At 31.7% G+C, this 21,137-nt stretch overlaps 1 protein-coding gene and 1 long non-coding RNA gene across 2 annotated transcripts in view; one reads left to right on the top strand and one right to left on the bottom strand.

Moving 5' to 3' along the window:
• LOC145062894 (reticulon-like protein B11) overlaps positions 1–20,230 on the top strand; it is a 30,639-nt gene extending 10,409 nt beyond the window's left edge. The window contains exon 7 of the mRNA XM_079010487.1: positions 20,200–20,230. The gene's annotated coding sequence lies outside the window, so the exon portion shown is untranslated. The remainder of the gene's footprint in view (positions 1–20,199) is intronic.
• LOC145064991 (uncharacterized) lies at positions 16,471–17,280 on the bottom strand. The gene is made up of 2 exons (XR_013688187.1): positions 16,970–17,280; positions 16,471–16,854 (listed from the first exon to the last, which is right to left on the bottom strand). It is a non-coding gene; the product is annotated as an uncharacterized LOC145064991 (long non-coding RNA).
• Positions 20,231–21,137: the final 907 nt, after the last annotated feature.

The raw sequence follows: 21,137 nt of genomic DNA on the forward strand, positions 1-21,137 counted from the left end.
AGAAAATGCTTTTAAATGTTTTATAAAATCTTTTTAACTTATGTTGTGTAAAATTGATGTCTATATAGATATAGTTATACAAGTAGTGTTTAAAGGTCTTAGGACTGACTACCAGCCCTAATTCCTTATCCTTGTTTGGATGTGGGTTTGGAGTAAGGTTGTTTGTCCGAATGTCGTTTAAATATTACTAGTATATCATGTATATGTATGTAGATATAAAAGTTCTAGAAGTCAGTTAATACCTTGGGTAGCAATGGTATTCTTTCAGCTCAGTTCAGTCAGTTAGATATAAAGAACTTACTAGTAACTATAAGGAGTATAGTTACAGAGTCAATGTTCATTACTTGGTAGATCAATACGTTTCACTTGGTAGTTCATGGATGTCATAGTTATACATAGAGATATAATACTTGTTAGTTATCTATTCAGAATGTACGAACAATAATACGAACTAAACTTAAGGAATTCAAAAAGGTACATCTTCCAATGTACCACACGTATAAAAGGGGTACCCGGGCACGGTACCGTACCTTCAGTTAACATGGGTATACGAGCATAGTACCACGACACCAAACATAGGTGGGTACGCGCGCATAGTACCAATACCCAAACATAAAACGAACATAGGTAGTAGTTTCTATGATTGCCTAGTATGTACCCAGAAGTTATGTACAATGAGAAACTGATAGACGGCTGAATATGTGAACTCTGTTTTACTTTCCTTTTCCTTGTTTGGATGTGGGGGTCCGACAGGATCGCACAATCAATTGTTCGTCCTTTTCTGATTATGTATAATAAGTATGTACTATGTGAATCACGAGACAGTCTTTTCAAAGTACTAATCAGAAGAACATAAAGATCATACTATAGTCTTTTCGTAGTATATTTATTATACTATGAACTGAGACTGAACTTGCTTTCAATAGCATAATATCCAATACAGGAATGGTTTTATGAGATATAAAACTAAGTATGCTATTCCATAGTATATTTATACATTCATTAAGTCGTACTTTTGGAGGGTTACAAGATAACTATTCCATATCACAGTACGCCATCCTTCAGTATAACGGTTTTAGGGGATAAAACCACAGTTCAATAACAGTTAGGGAATAAGGGTTTTCCTAGGTTCATGGTAACATTTTCTAGGTATTCTAGTAACATTTACTAGGAACTCTAGTTCATTAATAAGGATTTGTGAGAAGGTTATTATTATGATTTCCTCGCTTATACATTCCCGAGTTATATATAATGAAGATCTGGTAGACAATAGAATGCGAGATTTCTAACTTAATTTCTTTTCCTTTTTGGATGGGAAATTAGGGTAGAACCACACATTTTATTATCCGCCCAATCTTGATTATATCATAACGTGTATAAGCTAAGTTTTCATGGATAATAACTCACCACTTAGTTAGAATCCGTATATCATAAATTACTTTTAACTATAACTATAATCCTTCAGTTTATACGTAAGGTTATATATAATAAAGACTAGATAGATTGGAGATTGTGTGAACCCAGTTTTACTTTCCTTTTCCTTGTTTGGATGTGGGGGTACAACCTAATCACACAACCGACTATCCATCTCGTATTGAATATATGTAAGTAATATAAACTAAATGATTATAGAAGAAATTGTTTCGGTAATACTTTACTTTTAAGGAAACATATGGTTTTCTTGTCAGTCTTTCAAACTTGTTCAAATGTCAAAGAAGTTTATTACTTTAAACTAAATCTTATGCACTCACCAGCTTTATAGCTGATACTCGATTTCAAAATACTTGTATTCTCAGGAATAATATTAAGACAGGTATCCAACTGGAGTTCGTGAAGACGGAGCAGTAGTTTCTCGTTTTATCTTTTGATACTTTTATACTATAACCGCATGTAATGTTTTGATCTTGATGTAATCACTTTTACATATGTATATATATATATATATATATATATATTATATATATTATATATATATATATTATATATATATATATATATATATATATATATATATATATATATATATATATAAAGAATGTTGTTGCTTTGTTTTCTATCATTCAATTGTTGTGATACTACATATGACGTCCTCCGCCCCAGAACGTTTCCGCCGTTCTTGGTTTTGGGGTGTGAAAGTAACAAATAAGAGTTTATGATTTGTTAAAGTTAAATACTCAATGAGTTGTAGAATCGGCAGGTCTTGGCAACATACAACATACTTGTCTATCTTCACTTAAGTTTTACTTGCTATAAGTGGTTACAATCCTGACATTTAAGTAGTACCATTTGAGATTCTTTATGAACCCAAGTATTAGGAAACAAATTGCTTATCCCAAAAAATCAGAAACTAGGTTATATTGATCTCTCCCAAAATAGTAATATAAGAAACAAATGGAATCTCAGAATGATGAACATTTGTACAGATTTTCCGAAGAATTTCCAATGACATTCCTAGGTTTCCTATTAGTGTAAAATAGGCAAACAAAGAAAACCCTAGGAAGTCAACTCATCCAAAATAGACTGAGAATATCACCTCATAAAATGTTTACTTCTGTTTATTTCCGATTTTCCCATGAAATAGTGAGCCTAGAAGAAGAAACAATAGTCAAACTGTTTACCAATCATGGAATACATACGATTTACATATAGGAGTCAATTCTTTCAGCTATAACTTGAGAGACTATATTTATATTCTATACTTGACAAAGCGTATGTTGTAAGGTTATAACTAGAATTCTGTAGCGTTAGAATGCCAACTCCGCCTTATTCTTTGTTCTTCCTTGGTTACGAGTCAGAGTAAAATAATTTACCTGGTCATATGCCCAACCTTGGACTGCACACAACTCATAATATACCCATGCAAAATTAACATGACAAGATTACCCTCGATTATTGGTTAGTGCCTATTGGTAAGCACTACAAATAGAATTTCATGATGAAATTCCTTCAATGAGAGGAGTATATGACAATTGCAAAAATTGTTGCCAACAGCTACTCACCAAACATAACGAACGTCAAATATAATAGACTTAATATGAAATATTTATCAATCTATGATAAAAAAATACAAGATTTCTCATTCCAATATATAAGAAAAATCAATCCAAACGTACGAAAACTATAAAACAAGTGAGCAAAAAATTGTGATATTTTGTATAAATAATAACATATTCCAAAAGTATACGTCGTACGGATCTCAGAAATATAAATCTCATAAGAATCTAACTTCTTAGGGAGAAGTTATGATTTTTATAAAGTTTTAAAATCAATCGTTCACAAAAGATGTGTGTTGTAAAAAGTTAAAGAAAAATCGGTTGAGTTTTAGCAAAAACTATGTAAAGGAGAATCGAAGTACTCCTCGTTATAAAATCGATAATACAGAGAACACCAAAAACGAAGCCCACATGAAAGATATTTGATTTTTGAAAAATAATTTAGAATACACCCTCTTTACAAATAATGGGCTAAAAATAAGTTTGGAATTTGCTAAAACAACCTAAAGGAAAGTTATAGTACTTGGCAATAGTTATGCATGGGTATAAAGAACATAAAAAATGGAGCCCATATGCAGAAGATACAAAACTTACAAAATAATTAATTCTTGGTGCATGGCTCGTGTGTCATGTGTGGCGCGCGTACTTACCTTAGCGTCTTCCACCGCTAACCAATAACGGTCACTGAACTACTGAATCTTGACAATGCTGAGTGACCATCCTGTGGGACCCAGTCTACAGACCTCCCACATAATACCTTTCTTCCCAAAGTGTTCCAACAATCATCTCGCTCTCGGCTCTAGAACTCACATCCTTCAAGGCCTCACACCCTGACTCACTGCCCAACTCAATCACCCACAACTAAATTGCAGTAGCGGAGACAACCCTTGCCCTAAACCGGGCTACAACTACTCCCAAAACATAGTCTACAATACCAAAAGTGCAATAGCTTGCATAATCAATCCTTACTATCCGACACAAGAGACCCAAGACGAATCATATCTCATAAGATACTTAGGCCACTTCGATCCACCCTCGCTCCACCGCGCTGAAATACTGTCGCCAATCCCTGCGACTAACTGGCCCCGAGCTGAATACAACTTGATCCTGGGGTCACAAACCTGCTCAATCCTTCAAGCCCGTAAACTGGAAGAGCACAATCCTTGCCCTGGAAAACGACATTCCAATCCTACCACTTAACCACCCTACTTTTAGTTGCATAAATCCATTTGAACATAACCATTACTCCTTTCCGGAGTCCTCGCGACTCACATTCCGGCCTCGAGCAAAACCCCCGAAGCCTCAAATCTAGAAACGCATGTGCTAGACTTCCTGCTTAACCCACAGAATGTAACAAGTACAGAACATCTCCCTGATCAAAAATAACTGCAGCCCTTTGCTCATCAGAATATGTCCCAGTAACAAATCTCGGTACTGGAAAGCTTACCCACCTCCTCCCCCTTGTCGTCGTTACAGCTGCTATAGCTGTTGCGATAACCATCTCGGCAATGGCTGCATCGCGCTCGTCAAAATACTCAACCATGGCGGTCTTGATAGACCAAAACATCCCCGAAAACTATTTCCAGACAACCCCGATCACCTCCTCCCGGATGATCTCACTAACATGGTCCTCTGACAATGCTGGCCTATCCTGGCTGCCAGCTCCCAATCCTATCCTGGATCCGGTCACAAGACGTCTCGTGACCACCATTATAGAAATACACCAAAAAGATCTCTAATAACCCATATAATAACAGGGAACCAACTCCCAAACCCAACCCTAGGGGTTGTGACTTCCTTGCTACGCGTATGGGTCCTGTGCTTTCAGTAGTACGGGCCCATACTACCTTCCACACCTACCCATATTTGTCTCAAGTATCACCACAACACCCTAACAATATACATAATCATAGCGAGCGCTCAATCCTCACTCCTAGAGGAATGTTAAATATCACAAAATTGGCCTACCGACCTCACACAACCCACCCATCCATGAAACTTCCACCAACCTTACAACACTAGTGTATGCTAGCCATACATAACTCCGGACCCTATAGACTTTCGAATATCCAATCCTACCCTAAGCTCCCAATCAACAAGAATAGAACATAAGGCCAAATCAAACATTCTCAGGCTATAAGATCTTAATTATGTATAACTGTGATGCATACACTAAACAACTACAGTAATGATGTCAATCTCATAAAAAGGAAACCCTAGGCTAGTAGGCATCATGTAATCAGGCAACTCTATCATGCAATTCCTGAAGATCCTTAGCTTAGCACTAGCATGCTGTTCTAACATATCACATAATCAAATAACTGTACGGTATTTTGGGGTCTACTTACTGGATCCGGCTGATCGTACACCCTGCATCCTCCTTTACTTATTTTGAAAACCATTTTAGAAATCATTTTGAAAACCTTTCCTTGATTTGAGACTGGATTCACACGACTGTCCCTCCAATTCACTCAAACCAAGGCTCTGATACCAACTTGTAACACCCATAAAATTCAAGCCAAATTTAAAATTTTCGAAACATTTAAAACCATTAAGTTATTATAGTTTGTTTTCAAAATAGTTCAGACATCAGAGTATCCCCAGAATCAATCATGAAAATATGAGGAGGTGCATGATCACGCCTTCGCCTTCTCGCAATCATCAGAAGTGCCTAAAACAAAATCAACAACTATAAGCCCGAAGCTTAGTGAGTTTCCCCAAAATACCAACACCATACAAACATAACCATATCATATAATCAATACAGAACAACATGCATAATGAGTTATCAGCCTGACTGGACCGCCTCACAGGACTTCAGTCTATCTGAACTACTCTCCGAGCCTTCGGCACGTCTGGATCGCCTCGTAGGGCCTACAGCCTATCCGGACCGCTCGCCGGGTCTTCGGTATGACTGAATCCCTTTATAGGGCCTTCTGGTTATCCGGACCGCCTTGGGTATGTTGGCCTCCAGCACATAGCAGGACCGCCTCAACCCCACCCCAAATCCAACAAGCATGTGTACATAAATATCATACACTTGCATATATATAACACTCATACCAATATAATAGCTCACCAATCATAGCAACATCCTATAACCAGGATACCGATCTAACCAGGTCACTAACATAGCACCATCCTATATACCAGGATACCGATATAACAATCATAATGGCATAACAACATCCTATCTACCAGGATACCAATATAACAATCATAATAGCATAACAACATCCTATCTACCAGGATACCGATCTAACAGATCATAACAGCATACAAGCATACTATAACCAGGATACCGATCTAACAGATCATAATAACATGACAACACCCTAACTACCAGGTATTAAACATATCACCATCCCAATTACAAGGATGCAAATCAATAAGCATAGCATACAATAAACTTGAATACAAATCTGATAAGGGCCGACATTGGTGCCTTAGGCCCTGTTGATATAGTGAGGAGAACTCACATGGCACTGCTGAAGTCTCACAGATAAAACTTCCACTGCTGGTTGACAGCTTCCCGAACTGTCAACATCAAACAATACCCAATTAATAATTGGGTTCCAAGCCCAAGGTCGAACTCACACTACAAAACCCAATAGTCAAGTAATGGGCTAAAGCCCAACACATGGCCCAATTTTCCAAATTGGGCCCAGACCTCTTCATGGTATTTCCTTAAGTCCCATCTAATTATTCCCATCCAATTCCCATGGCATAATATCACATAGTCATGAAGGCCCCACTATGGCCCATCTATGGCCTAATTTTCCAAATTGGGCCTAACCCCTCATATGGGCCTTACCCTAAAGCTCATCAACATATTCTAGTACATATGATCATTCTTGGATGATCTATTAATAATCCAATTGCCAAAGCCCAATAGGAAGGCCCAGCACAAAGCTCAAGTCAGATTAGGGTTTCACATAAAATGACAATTAGGGTTAAGTGTTCCTACTTAACCCATTAAAGGCTTAATCAATTAAGGACTTAATCCATTAATATTTTAATCTTGCTGTTCAAAAAATGTAACTGATAGTTGAGATGCAACAGGGAGAAAGTTCATCGAAAAACGAGGATCTCACTTGTTAGCCTGAAAATGTTTGTGATGGTACAAATCGAAACCCAAATATGTTTACCTCAAGTTCATCTGAAAACACGTATGAAGCCACTACGTTCGATCATTGTACTACGTAGTATGTAGGATAAATTAGTTTTCACAACAATAGTTCAAATTTTAAACGAAAAATATTATATTAAACTAATGTTATATTTTTCAGGAATCAACTATCAGATGCGATATTTGACCCATTGCCAAAATCAACCATGAAGGAGGAACCACAAAGCATTAAAGAGTTTCAAAGTTGTAACCAAGAGAGCCTGTGGCATCAGTCAACTGATGAGTTGCTATCTTCTCTTGTGACACATGATGTCACTTTCTCAATCACCAAGGTTCCTGATTTATAAACTCCATTGCTTAATTATGATTTTGTTTAATAGCATCAAAAATAATTAATGGTCGATAATTGCTACACATAGTTTTAATGAATGTTCTAATTTGAATAAATATGGTAAACATATCCAACAATTAGTGTTTAAGTTGTGTAATATATTTAGAAAAATTAAACAGAAGGTATAAATCACTTTTTTTTGGATTTTCAACAACAAAAAAGTAAAAACTACAGTGTCTACACCGCACAGCAGACCAACATGTGACAATGAGAGGTAGGCCACATAACATCAATGATTTAGGAACATGTCCAGGTTTGGTACCTAAGACTTTCAGCTACATCATAACCATATTTGAATAATTATTATCTTCAAACGTTTTTCCTAAAGCTAAGAATGTAAGAATTAACGAGTGAATTCTTAGGTGCAAACTTGGGTATCACTTTCTGTAATATAGGAACATTAAAAATTTGATTTATCTCACGTTGGTTGTGGACCAATCGGTGGAGGACGCCAATGTTAGTGTATCTTCTTTCTCTCCATAAGGTCTCATTTAGAGAGTTGATAGGGAACTCTACATATATCTTACACCAATCAAAGTGGTCTAATGGTGATCAGTAGGAATTTAAACTCTCTATGTTGGAACTTTGTTCTAAAATACAAAAGTGGGACTTGTCCCACATTGGAAGAAGGAAGCAAACATTTTCATCTTTATAAAGTTTCTTTTCTAATACTTTAATATTTAGATCAAAAGGTTGAGCTAAAGCGTTTGGGTTAGATATGGTCTCCTTGACTAATTAAATAGTTTTATATATTAATTTCAATTTTGACTTTTTTATTTTATATTGAATCTGATAAATTCATTTAATTGGTTTAACATTTAATTTTGGTTAGCAATTTTTTTGGAGGGAAAGGTAGTTATTTACTGCCATTTGGCATCACACACACACACACACACACACACACACACATATATATATATATATATATATATATATATATATATATATATATATAGAGAGAGAGAGAGAGAGAGAGAGAGGAGGGTTCAATTGAGAAAAAAAAAGGTTAAGAATGAGGGAATCATTCTCAGCCAATCATTTAAATAGCTCTAAACATAAAGGATATGGTGACAAACTTGTAAATATGATATAATAGCCTTCAATCACAAATACGTAAGTGTAGAGAATTAGATAACAGTTGAAATCCATTCTAATCGATCGTTTATCATCCAAATTTCTCCTCTAACCTTCAACAAACATCCAGATTTCTTCAATTAAATCATCGATCAACGTCATCCTGTGTTAATCAATCATCGATCTTCGTCAATAACACATTTATCAACACCATTCAACAGTTGACAACAAAAATTCGTTTTTTGCTCTTTCAATCCAACCTTCAATTCTGCTTGAATACGAACATATCTTCAATATCTACGTCGCATCATTAGAGCAACATCATTGATAATCAACAAAAAATTCAATTTGTATAATTCATTCAACATCGATCATCAAATAAACATCGAAATTAAGGTTAGAAAAAGATCAAATCATTTTTTGTTTGAAAATTTTCATATATTTCTCTACCAATCTACTATTTTGTAAGATTTAAATAGTCAAAGTATCATATTTATCACATTTTTAAAAAAGTTAACTTGTATGCACTCCAACCATCTGATGAAATGCATAAACTAAATTACCACGTTATATTCACATATGAATATATTTTCTCACCTGAATCAATATGTGATTATTAAAACACAAAACAAATATGCAAGTCTGTATGTTATTCATATGTGAATAACATATAAAAATTATATATATTTTTTAAAACACCTTGTAATATTCATATATGAATATACTGTGCAATATTCGCATATGAATATACCAACTATTATTCATAAGTGAATATACGATCTAATATTGATAAGTGAATATACTATGTACTATTCTCATGTTATATACCATGTAATATTATATAATATTCACATATGAAAATATCATCTAATATTTATAAGTGAATATATCATCTAACATTCACAAGTGAATATATTATGTAATATTCACAAGTGAATGTATCGTCTAATATTTAAATATGAATATATTATGTTTATTATATGCTATATTCACATATGAAAGATACCTAAACTGTACAAAAAAAATTAATCATACTTTTTATTCATAAGTGAATAACGATGTACTATAGGAAAAAACTGATTTGTTTTTATTCACTTATGAATAACGAAAACTGAAACTATAAAAAAAATAAAATTTTTAATTTATCTTAAAACTATATCAATATAGATGTCTATTTATAGAGAATAAAAAATTATGAATTTTGATATATATTTAATATTATTTTTCGATAAAAATAATTCCTTAAAAAATAAAAAAATAAATAAAAAACTATGTTTTTATATATATTAAGGTAATGATTAGAATAGTTTAAGGAAACATGTTTTGTTGGGAAACACATATGCATTCCTTTCCCATTTCCACCGGTATGTTGGAGGCTTCTGCGGCAAAAATAAATGATTGGCTGAGAATGATTCCCCCATTCTTAACATTTTTTATTTTTCTCAATTGAACTTTCCTATATATATATATATATATATATATATATATATATATATATATATATATATATATATACTAGGTTACAACCCGTGGAAACCACGGATGAAAGATTTAAATTTTTTTATTAAATTAATAAGATTTAAATTTTGTTTAATGATGAAAAGTTATGGAAATCTTGATCTATTGTTCTTCAATTTCTACAAAGTATTTGTGAGAGTCTATGTGAAAATCAAATATGAAATATAATGCATGTCGTGATTTAATGGGATTCTTATTAACAAATTTGGTAGAGATAACAATTATTTCAAATTTTTATTCAATTAATTGGTATGGATTCAAATTATAGTTTCCTTTTAAATGTATTTAATGGTTTCCGTCTTTTCAGTTAAAAGCCTTTAAAACTTGGAAAAAAATAAATGAAATATAGTATATCAGTTACTAAACCACTCGGTGATTATAAATTGACATCAAATTAATCATGAATAAACTCGAGTTTGAATAGACTATATGGTGCATTGTATTTTGTTTCAAGGATTTACTGTGACATTAAACTTTCAATTTAGAAGTTTTCCATATTGTTTTTCGGCTTTAAGTTTAATGTTTGGTTATTAAATGGTGAAATAAATCAAAACTTATATATTTCTTAATGAAACTACTATGAAATTATATTTTTATGTGAAATATATGGTCTATAAACATGTATAGGATTTAGTTTCCCAGAAATACAAAGGGTTCTTAATCATCATGTACTATTTAATTCCTATATTAAATAATATACATTGAAAAGAATTAAAAAAACGTTTTCAAATTTTACTTTATATATGTTTTTATCATAAAAGTTAACTTGACAGCGTCAAAACACTTCAATTTTTAATTTTTATTTTTACCGAGTAAAACAATTCATCATTTTAACTTTCACTCCTATCTATTTTGCTAATTAAAAGATCAAATTGCCATATCACTTAACCCTATTCTCCTTTTGCTGTCATTACCCATCAAACCACTAACAATAACCCCATTTTTTATAAAATATCTTAAAAAGACTATATTGTCATTTTCCTCTATTTTTACATCAAATCTTCCATATTCTGATCTTTCTTTTTTTCACCACAAATACATGTTATTAATAAAAAGATTGCCATGTGAAGTGAAAGTAATATGTTTGTGTTATGATCTAGATGCATCTAATCATAAATGGTTATACAAATATAATAAGTTTTAATACTAATATAAATGGAAGTTTTAATCTAAATTAAAAAAAAAAGGCACCTCTGAAATTGTATTGCTTTTCTTAGGAAATGTCCTTCCAAGCTTGTCATTTGTCTTGCCTTCTTTTTTTTTTTTTTTTTTTTTTTTATAATTCTTCGTCTTTCTTTTTAAAACACCTTGTAATGTGGGCATGTAACCAAGTAAAGATGCACATAATACATTTTCCAAATCCTATTCCTATAATCCCAACAATGGATGCGACATCACCTTTCAAGTTTATCAAACTCTTTTTCTTGATCTTGAAATCAAGATAGAAACCATAATAAGTAACCATTATATTGCAAAAATTACATTAGAAATCAATATACGAAGAGTCTAACTCTTTACAAAATGACATTAGAAACCATAATAAGTAACCAATATATTGCAAAAATTAAAATATTTTTACAAAAAATGAAAATAAAACCCCCTCAAAGTACATAAAATTTTCATTTTAAAACTATTATCTCTCTTTCAACTTCATTATATAACATACAACATCTTCATTGCAACCAACAAAAACAAAGACAAGCATAAGTGTTTGATCGATAAAAAGAAGACATCAGGTTTTCATTGTAAAACTGAGAAAGAAATAGAACAATTAAAAAGATAAGCAAATCGATTCATATATCTCGTCGATTTTGATTGTCAGTGTGTAAATTATGGCTTGAATTTGGGAGGATTTGAATTTTGATTTTGATTTTATGGAGAGATGAATGACTTCCCTGATTTATTGGGATAACAAAAAAAGGAAAAGAATTGATCGGGTTCTAGACAGATGGATGTAGATTATTATTAGAGGAAGGACAAACCAGTAATTTAACTTAGAGAGGATTTGGGTGGAGGATATGACATGTGTAACTAAAGGATTCTTTTATTAAGAAGGAATATATATATATATATATATATATATATATATATATATATATATATATATATATATATATATATATGACCAAACACAGATTTCAGTGTTAGATAAAATCTCTTTCTCTTTCTATTTTTGAACTCTTCATTCAAGATGCGAACATAGACAATTTCACCAGAATCAAGATTTGTTCTTGATTGATTGTTGTATCCTCAAGACAGATCTATACTCTGGAAATTTCTGTCTTCTGACACTACAAAGTTGGCCTCAATCTTCTACAAATTTCGTGAATGTATTCTATATTAATTCTACATTCAACTATGTTTTTTGGATTGTGATTCATGTAACACATCTGTTTGATTTCGTTTCATTTACAATTATATATTTGATTTTGATTATATACCACTGTCATAACAATCTAAGATAGAAAACAAAAGTTGAAGAATGGATCAAAATTCCATCATCAAAACACATGTGGAAAAGCCTGAGAAATTTAAAGGCTTAGATTTTCGAAGATGGAAACAAAAGATGTTGTTTTATCTAAAAACTCTTCATGTTTCCAATATTCTTACTGATGATTCTCCATCCCCTCCCAGTGGTTTAACCACTGATGAAGGAACAAATCCAACCACTGCAGCCCAATTGGCAGAACATCAAAGGGTTGTGAAATCCTAGAAAACAAATAAGTATAATTGTAGAAATTATAATGCCTTGGAATGGTCACATTTTGAAAACATAGAAATGGACTCATTAATAAATCCTATGAGTTGTCGGTTTTATACGATCTTGACATCTGTGACATCCCGGAATTTAAGTCAAAGACTGTAAACGGTCAAGTTCATAGTAAACCTCTTGGTAATTTGATTCATTGAGTTTTAGTGAATCTAATGGAAAATAAATGAGTTCATTAGAACTATTATAAGATACCATATGATATCTTACCTCTAAATTCGTAAACTAGCAAACAAATCAAATAGCTTAAACTGCAACCTTAAGAATGTGTCTGAAAAACTGAAATTTTGTATTAAGCAGTTGAAGACAAAAAAACGCTCTAGTCTCGTATTACGATTTTCCCTCTTTCTGAAAATATAAATAACGTCCAAAACAGAGTTCGTATGTAAAAGATATGACCGTTTTAAGAATCCAAAACCAACATAATATTGTATTTCTTAAAATTGTCAAAACCGTTTCTATCTATTGAGGGACTTGCACACCTCAGATGGAAAATTTCGAGAAGTTTTTGTACTCAGGTCATATTCTACTCCCTCCGTCCCAATATTATTGTCCACAGACAAAAACACACAGATTAAGAAAAACATTAATTACCACTAACTTTATATAATAAAATGACAATTTTGTCCTTACTTTGCATTTAATGTTCCATTAAATGCTTAGTTGGTTAAGTAGTATTGATGGGTATTTTGGTAAAAATGTTATTTATTTTTAGAAGTGGACTATTATTTTGGGACAAACCAAAAAAGAAAGATGAACTATAATTTTGGGACGGAGGGAATATTATTTATCTTCATACTTGAAATATATTTATAAAATTCCAAAAAAAAATCATACGTTTTGAACCAGTTCATAAAAATCATAAATCACATATAAATGGGCATGCAACCTCAATTTATTAATTTTAACATTTTTCAATGGAAATTCAATTTTATCTATGTTTTAGGAATCACCACGACCGAAACAATAAACAAACACATTTATAATGATTTTTACATATCAAGATCTATTAATATATAAATTGTGTGTTTGTGTGCATATATATATATATATATATATATATATATATATATATATATATATATATATATATATATAATGATTTTTACATATCAAGATCTATTAATATATAAATTGTGTGTTTATATATATATATATATATATATATATATATATATATATATATATATATATATATACACGACATGTTTTCATGGTCAAATGAAAAATATGTTTACTAAAGTTTTTAAAAAATATACTATATACATGTGTCTAATATATATATATATATATATATATATATATATATATATATATATATATATATATATATATATATATAATAAGAAGCAAGACATTCCAATATTATTATATACTAAAATTTATATGTATTTCATAGATAATTTACTAACCTTAATAATAAAACTAATATGATAAAAACTTTGGGTTATTATTTATATAAAGCCTAAGTCCATTTAACCCATAAAATGATATACATATATAACCTATAAAGTAAATAAATATACATTATATGTATATGAAATTGTTACCAAAATACCTAAAAACGTACACGTGTACAAATACATTCACCATAGGACCAACAATGTATGAAAATATACACACAATCAACCCACACAACACACACATAAAACAATAGGGGAAAATGACTTATATAGGTAACTATGTGTCAAAATTGTTCAAAAAATACCATTCTAGTTTGGTGTGTCCAAAAGACACCATCCAAGTAAAGCATTTGTACAAAAAACACCAACAAAGTACATTCTTTGTTCAAATTTGACCTTGTGTAACCGACAATTAACGGTAAAAAAATAAGTAAAGGAAAAAAACAAGAGGAAATGACTCAAAGGGGTAACTATGTTTCAAAATCGTTCAAAAAACACCATCCAAGTTTGGTATGTTCAAAAAACACCATCCAAGTAAACTTTTTGTACAAAAAACACCAACAAACTATATGTTTTGTTCAAATATTACCCACCAGTAACTGACTCTTACAGGTTAAATGAAACTATTATGACATGGCGTAATAATTATTGACAAAACAATAAATGATATAATCCTCCTTTAAAAATCGATTTAGGGTTTCTTAATGAACAAATGGACTTCATATTCTCCTATGATTGCTCTTCTTCTTTTAAAGTGATGATCTCAAACTCAAGTCCAAAACCCTAATACTTGACTTAAGGCAAAAAGGGCTCCTTTACCCTTGCCTCAATAAGCCTCCCTCCGACTAATGCCCAAATCCGTAAAAAGCCCAAAAAGGCATCCAAGCCTAACTACAAGGTCTTTAAGGCCCAATATGGCCCAAGAACCCCCAACATGGCCTTAAGCCCAAAAAATGACCTGCTACAATCAGGTGGGCCCGAGGCCTAAGTTAAACAAGTCCATGCATATGCCCAGTATATGTTGAAGCCTCTACGATCTGGATTTCAAGCCAGTACGCCCGGCATACTCCTAGCGTACGCCCATTGTACTCGGCTAGGGTCAAGAACCACAAATCTTCTGAAGGCCATAACTTCTTCATTCTAAGTCCAATTTCGTCATTCTTTATATCCATAGGAAGCAAATGAGAAGCTCTACACTTCTATCAACTCCCCCTTGCCTTACAAAATTTATAACATAAACCTAAACCTCATAAAGGCTCGAATTGATACTTACTGATATGTGCTTGGGCTCCAACACAAACCGAACACTCGGTCCCCAAAACCTACATTATCCATCACCAAATGGGCGTTATAGACACCACGACTTGTTATAAACGAATATAAATTCGAATACATCGTACACAAGTATCGGAACCATATCCCAGGAAACAGGCAAAAGAAATGATACGAAACAATAAAATAACAAGGAAGGGACAAGAGACGTGCCTATCTATAGACCAGTCAAGACTATAAACTCTTTTAACAATGAGCAGCCTATTAGGCCTTAGATGCCTTGTAGTTGGGCTTGGATGCTTTTTTGGGCTTTTATGGATTTGGGCCTTAGTGGGGAGGGAGGCCCATTGGAGCACTTTTTGCCTTAAGTCAAGAATTAGGGTTTTGGACTTGAGTTTGAGATCATCACTTTAGAAGAAGAAGAGCAATCATAGGGGAAAGTCATTCGTTCATGAAAAAACCCTAAATCGACTTTTAAAGGAGGAATATATCATTTATTGTTTTGTCAATACTTATTATACCATGTTATAATAGTTAAGCCAAGTCATCATTTGACCTGTAAGAGTCAGTTACCGGTGGGTAATATTTGAACAAAACATATAGTTTTTTGTGTTTTATGTACAAAAAGTAATTGGATGATGTTTTTTGAACATACCAAACTTGGATGGTGTTTTTTGAACGATTTTGAAACATAGTTTCCCGTTTGAGTCATTTCCTATTGTTTTTTTTCTTTACCTATTTTTACCGGTAATTGCCGGTTACCACAAGGTCAAATTTGAACAAAGAATGTATTTCGTTGGTGTTTTTTGTACAAATGCTTTACTTGGTGTTTTTTGGACACACCAAACTTCATTGATATTTTCTGAACGATTTTGAAACATAGTTATCCATATAAGTCATTTTCCAAAAAAAAAATAGAGTTATACTCTCCAAAATCCCTAAAAAATTTATAGATACACAAATTTGATAGCCATTGCTTATTACACATGCAAAGCTACACACAAACCAAAACCAAAGCTACGTACAAAGTAAGCAATTTTGTTAGACAATACTACATACAAACACAAAGGAAACGTGTTTCCTTCCTCAAAATCAAGCTGTCAATCGAACCATCCAAAACCCCCCTGAGAATTGGTTTTGCTGCTGCCTGATTCCTCCATCGATTGCTGCCAGAAACTACTCATCGGAGGTGTTGTTTCCTCCCAATGAGCAAGGAGGCAGTAGCCTCGTGATTTTTGCTTTCACCTGTTCCCGTCGATCACCACAGAGGCAACCCTTCTCACCTTTGGTGGTTGTCTTTCCCCCTATCAAACATCAAAACCCAAACATCCATTTTGTTCCTCCTTTGATTTCTGTCAAAACAAACAAAAAGGAAAAAACAAAGGAAAAGAAAACGGAAGCAACACCCCATCCACTCACCTGATTTCGTGTTTCCTTCTTCTCAGATCAACAGGAGACCGAAGTCCTTCCCCCTTTCCTCGTTTCTGTTGCTGTTTTCAATCAATTGTCTTCTGAATCAGTCGAAACGGATGCTCTATTGTGAGATTCCTGTACGTGTTCCCTTCATATTCTCGATCTGATGTGGATGAAGAACCCCAATCGAACCTTGCCCTCATTTTTTTCTCCTATTTTGAACCAATACCGGAGGTGTGTATCGTTTATTCGAGTTCCCTTCGCCTGCAGTCTCTCGTTCCTCCCTCTCGAGGTCAAGATCAGTCGATCGTCTAATTCTCCAGGGCTTCAACACTGATAACGGGTTTTGATTTTGACCAAGTCAAAAGTCAAAGAGAATTCAAACATGAATTTAAATTAATCAAAATCGACCCTCATTTAACAATACGTTAGAAAATCAGTCCCAACCCAAAACCTTGACTCCATTTATTCAAAATAGCCCCTCCCATACAGATTTCTTAACAATACCAATCCAAGACTCAAAACCAAATAGGTCATACTTTGGTTAATCAAACTACCAAACAACCCCCACTAGTTTAAATTCGTTACGAAACGGTCCCGAGAGTATTTTAAAGTTCAAGAATCGTTGCAGAAAACCTGTAACCCTCACAAACCTTGTGCTGGCCCTCAAAACTACATGTGATCTCAGAAATCACTAAATAAACATTCAAGACAGATTGGATTATAGGTGACCTAGTCTATTTGCTGTTGTATTATATGTTTATCTGTTAAGGCAATTCATGTATTATTATTATTTGTAAAAAAATTGTATTCAAATATCATGATGGAACATGAATGCTATTTTATTTATTGTTGTATTTTTGCTATATATTCGGTTTACCTGTGATCCATAAATTTGGTTGCATAGCTCGGCGTGTTTTGTCGCCACAACTGGGGGTGTGACAACATCTTTCTCATCATGTTTTCTCCATCATATTGCCTTAACCACTTTTCCTATAAATGAAGGTCTAATCCTAACCATAACACTAATCTTGTTTTTTATGTTTCTGGATATTGATTTCAATACAAATTCTCCATTTCCAATATGTTTTTCTTGGACTTTGAAAAAATGAATTTGTAACACATAGTTTTGTTTTATAGAAAAGAAGAGGTACTTCATAAATCTCTGAGACTCTGATAAAGGAAAGTGCTTATATACAATATTTCTCTCTACTCTCTAGAGATTTCATTACATCCTTTGAATTCATAGTGTGATGCATGAAATTTGTTTCTTGTTTTGGTTGCAGTGCGATTCAACATAGAGATGTATGTTTCTAAGCCGCCCATGCAATTTTACACTATGATGCATGTGGTATAATCACATTTTGGTCATTGTGTTATTGAATACAAGGTTGACGACAATACACAGCTGCTTGTGTAATAATACTAGACGACATCGTTTTAATCAGAGTTTAAAATATTTATGGTTATAACAAGGTGTTGCTAAAAGACCCTATAATAGTAACAAGTTTATTGAATTGGTGCCTAAAGAAAGTTAGGAAAAAATGATGTCGTTTCTTTGAAATTGTATGAGCAAGTGCACAATGACATTTCTCTTTATTTATTTGGTCGTCTTATAGCATGTTTTAATCTGAATAAAATTCAATTGAGATAAGTGGCCAAATTAATAGACTCTATGAAATGGTTACTATCTTTTATATAACCATGTTTGCATGTGTTACTAATTCTTTGTAACTATTTAACCATGTTAGCATTTATGTTATGTGTTGTAGAACAACTTGAACTTAATTTGATTATTTCTAAAAAGTAAAAACTTTATCCATTGTCATTCTTTACACCCAATTCATTTCTTTTTTACACCCAAAACTCAAATATTGGTAACATATGGCCTATAAACACTCTTCAGCTTCGTACCACAAATAACAAAGTCATCTATTGTATATGATAACTACAATCATTAAGATACATTAGTTATAAAAACACATGCTAAAAATGATATATATTTATTGAAGAAATCACAAAACAACCCAAAAATGATGTATACATTTTCATTATTGTAGTTTTTAATAAATAAAAAATAGATTGTTTTTTATTGAAAAGGATGTAGATGGTATCTTTATTTTTGAGTTTTTTAATAAATAAATATGATTTTTCTTTATTAATTTAGTAGATATAAAAAGCTTTTTTTTTTTCAGAAAAAGTTCTTAAAATTTAACCCTATTAACGAAAAAGCTATATATAATTGTTTATTTTCAGAAAAGTCCTTAAATTTTTCAGAAAAACCCTTAAAACATGTATTAGCCGGGAACAATTTTTTGCAAACGTTTATCTTTTTTTGGGCTTAATTGCAAAAATAACAATAATAATAATAATAATAATAATAATAATAATAATAATAATAATAATAATAATAATAATAATAACTTTTACGTTAATAAAATACCATAGATTGTTTTTACAGATTTTTTTTATGTTATCTACTCTAGACTAAATTACATTTTTGATCTTATGCTTAGTTGCTTTTTTTTATTTTTTTTTATTTTTAAGGTTTAGGTCCAAAAAGGTATCTCTTAGGCAATTTTGGTCTTTACTTCAATGTTTTATCACGTGTTTAGTCCCTAGGTTGCTAAACTTAACAACCCATTAGTTTAATCTATTAGACGATTATGCCCTTGTTGCTTTCACCTGCTTCCTCTTCTTTATAGGACCCTAAAATTTAAATCCTTATCATTCTTCATTCTTCATTCTTCAAAATTAAAACAACCCTTGTGATTTAATACTATTCAACAGAAGTTGCATAAGTTGCAAACAAAATTAAATTTTGTACCAAATTATAAAATATAGGGACCAAATTTGTAATTTACTCTACCTTTTAGTGTTTTAAGCTTACAAAAGCACCTGGAACCAACTTTGACTAATGTGTTTTCATTTAATGTCAAATCAACTACCTTCAAAATTTTGGTTTTATTAGTATTACTTTTTATGATGAAAATTATTTTTTATTTTATTATTATTATTATTATTATTATTAGGTGTAACAAGAAATTGTAATTTTGTTAATATCAGACTTATTCACACAGTTTAAGGAATATTAAATGGAGTCATGTTTGTCTTGTCATTTGTGTAACAAATGACATCTAAGTGGTTCAAATGTAGCTTGGATTATCTATTTAACATATTTTAATATTTTATTATAACACTAATATATTTACAGGTTTTTGCTATGGCTTGTTGAGATCATGGTAGTTTTTGAGGGTGTGAAAGTTTGGTGAATGCAAAGAGAGATAATCATGGTTTTTTTTTGGGTGTTAATGGAAGCCATTTATTTACCTTCAAGCTTCTTGGATACTTTTCTTTATATATATAATTTTGTTTTGATTGCATATTCCATTTGTGAGTTATCAAACATAAAAACTATATTTTTCATGATTATGCTTGTTTAATTATTTGTTCATAACTAGGTGTGAGACCCATGTATTATATGAGTTTATTTAAAATAAAAATTAAATATAAAATTCTAAACATTTAAGAAGTTTGAATCTATAAGAAAATTGAAAAAAAAATTGAATTATAAAAATTCAAGTGTTTTTTTTCTCTTTTAAATTTATAGAAATAATTTAGATAAATAATTAAAAGAAATTATTAAAAAACTTTAACTTGGTAATTTTGAAATTATAAGGAAAGTTTATTAATGAAATTGATATGCATTTATTATTAAATTTAAATACCATATGGAATTTAATAAAATAGGAAAACCACAAAATTAGATATGGAATAAAAATTAATTCAAAATAACCATAAAATGACATGTGGCAAAATGAATGAGAGTGTGACAAATGGCAAAAAAACCTTCATTTATTAGAGAAGATTATAACTTTTAACGACATTGTTTTTTAACACTTGGTAATTGCATACTTGGATTAAGTTTTAAATTTGTAACGGACATATTTTTGGTTCTAATATCAGTTAATATTATTTTCACTCGTACTAATGTTTTTTGTTGTTAATATAAGCCATTTATAAGTTTCATGTTATAGAAAATTAAAATATTAATTTTTTGAAAACCAAAGAGTTTTTAAATTCAAAAAGAGAATGTTGCAGCCCAACTCTACCTCTATAAACAGCCAAAAGCAGCCCAACAAAAAAGTTAATGTTGTTTTTAATAATTTAGTTC

This window comes from Lactuca serriola, chromosome 7 (genome assembly GCF_051521515.1).
Source record: "Lactuca serriola cultivar US96UC23 chromosome 7, Lser_US96UC23_V15, whole genome shotgun sequence".
NCBI classification, from domain to species: domain Eukaryota; kingdom Viridiplantae; phylum Streptophyta; class Magnoliopsida; order Asterales; family Asteraceae; genus Lactuca; species Lactuca serriola.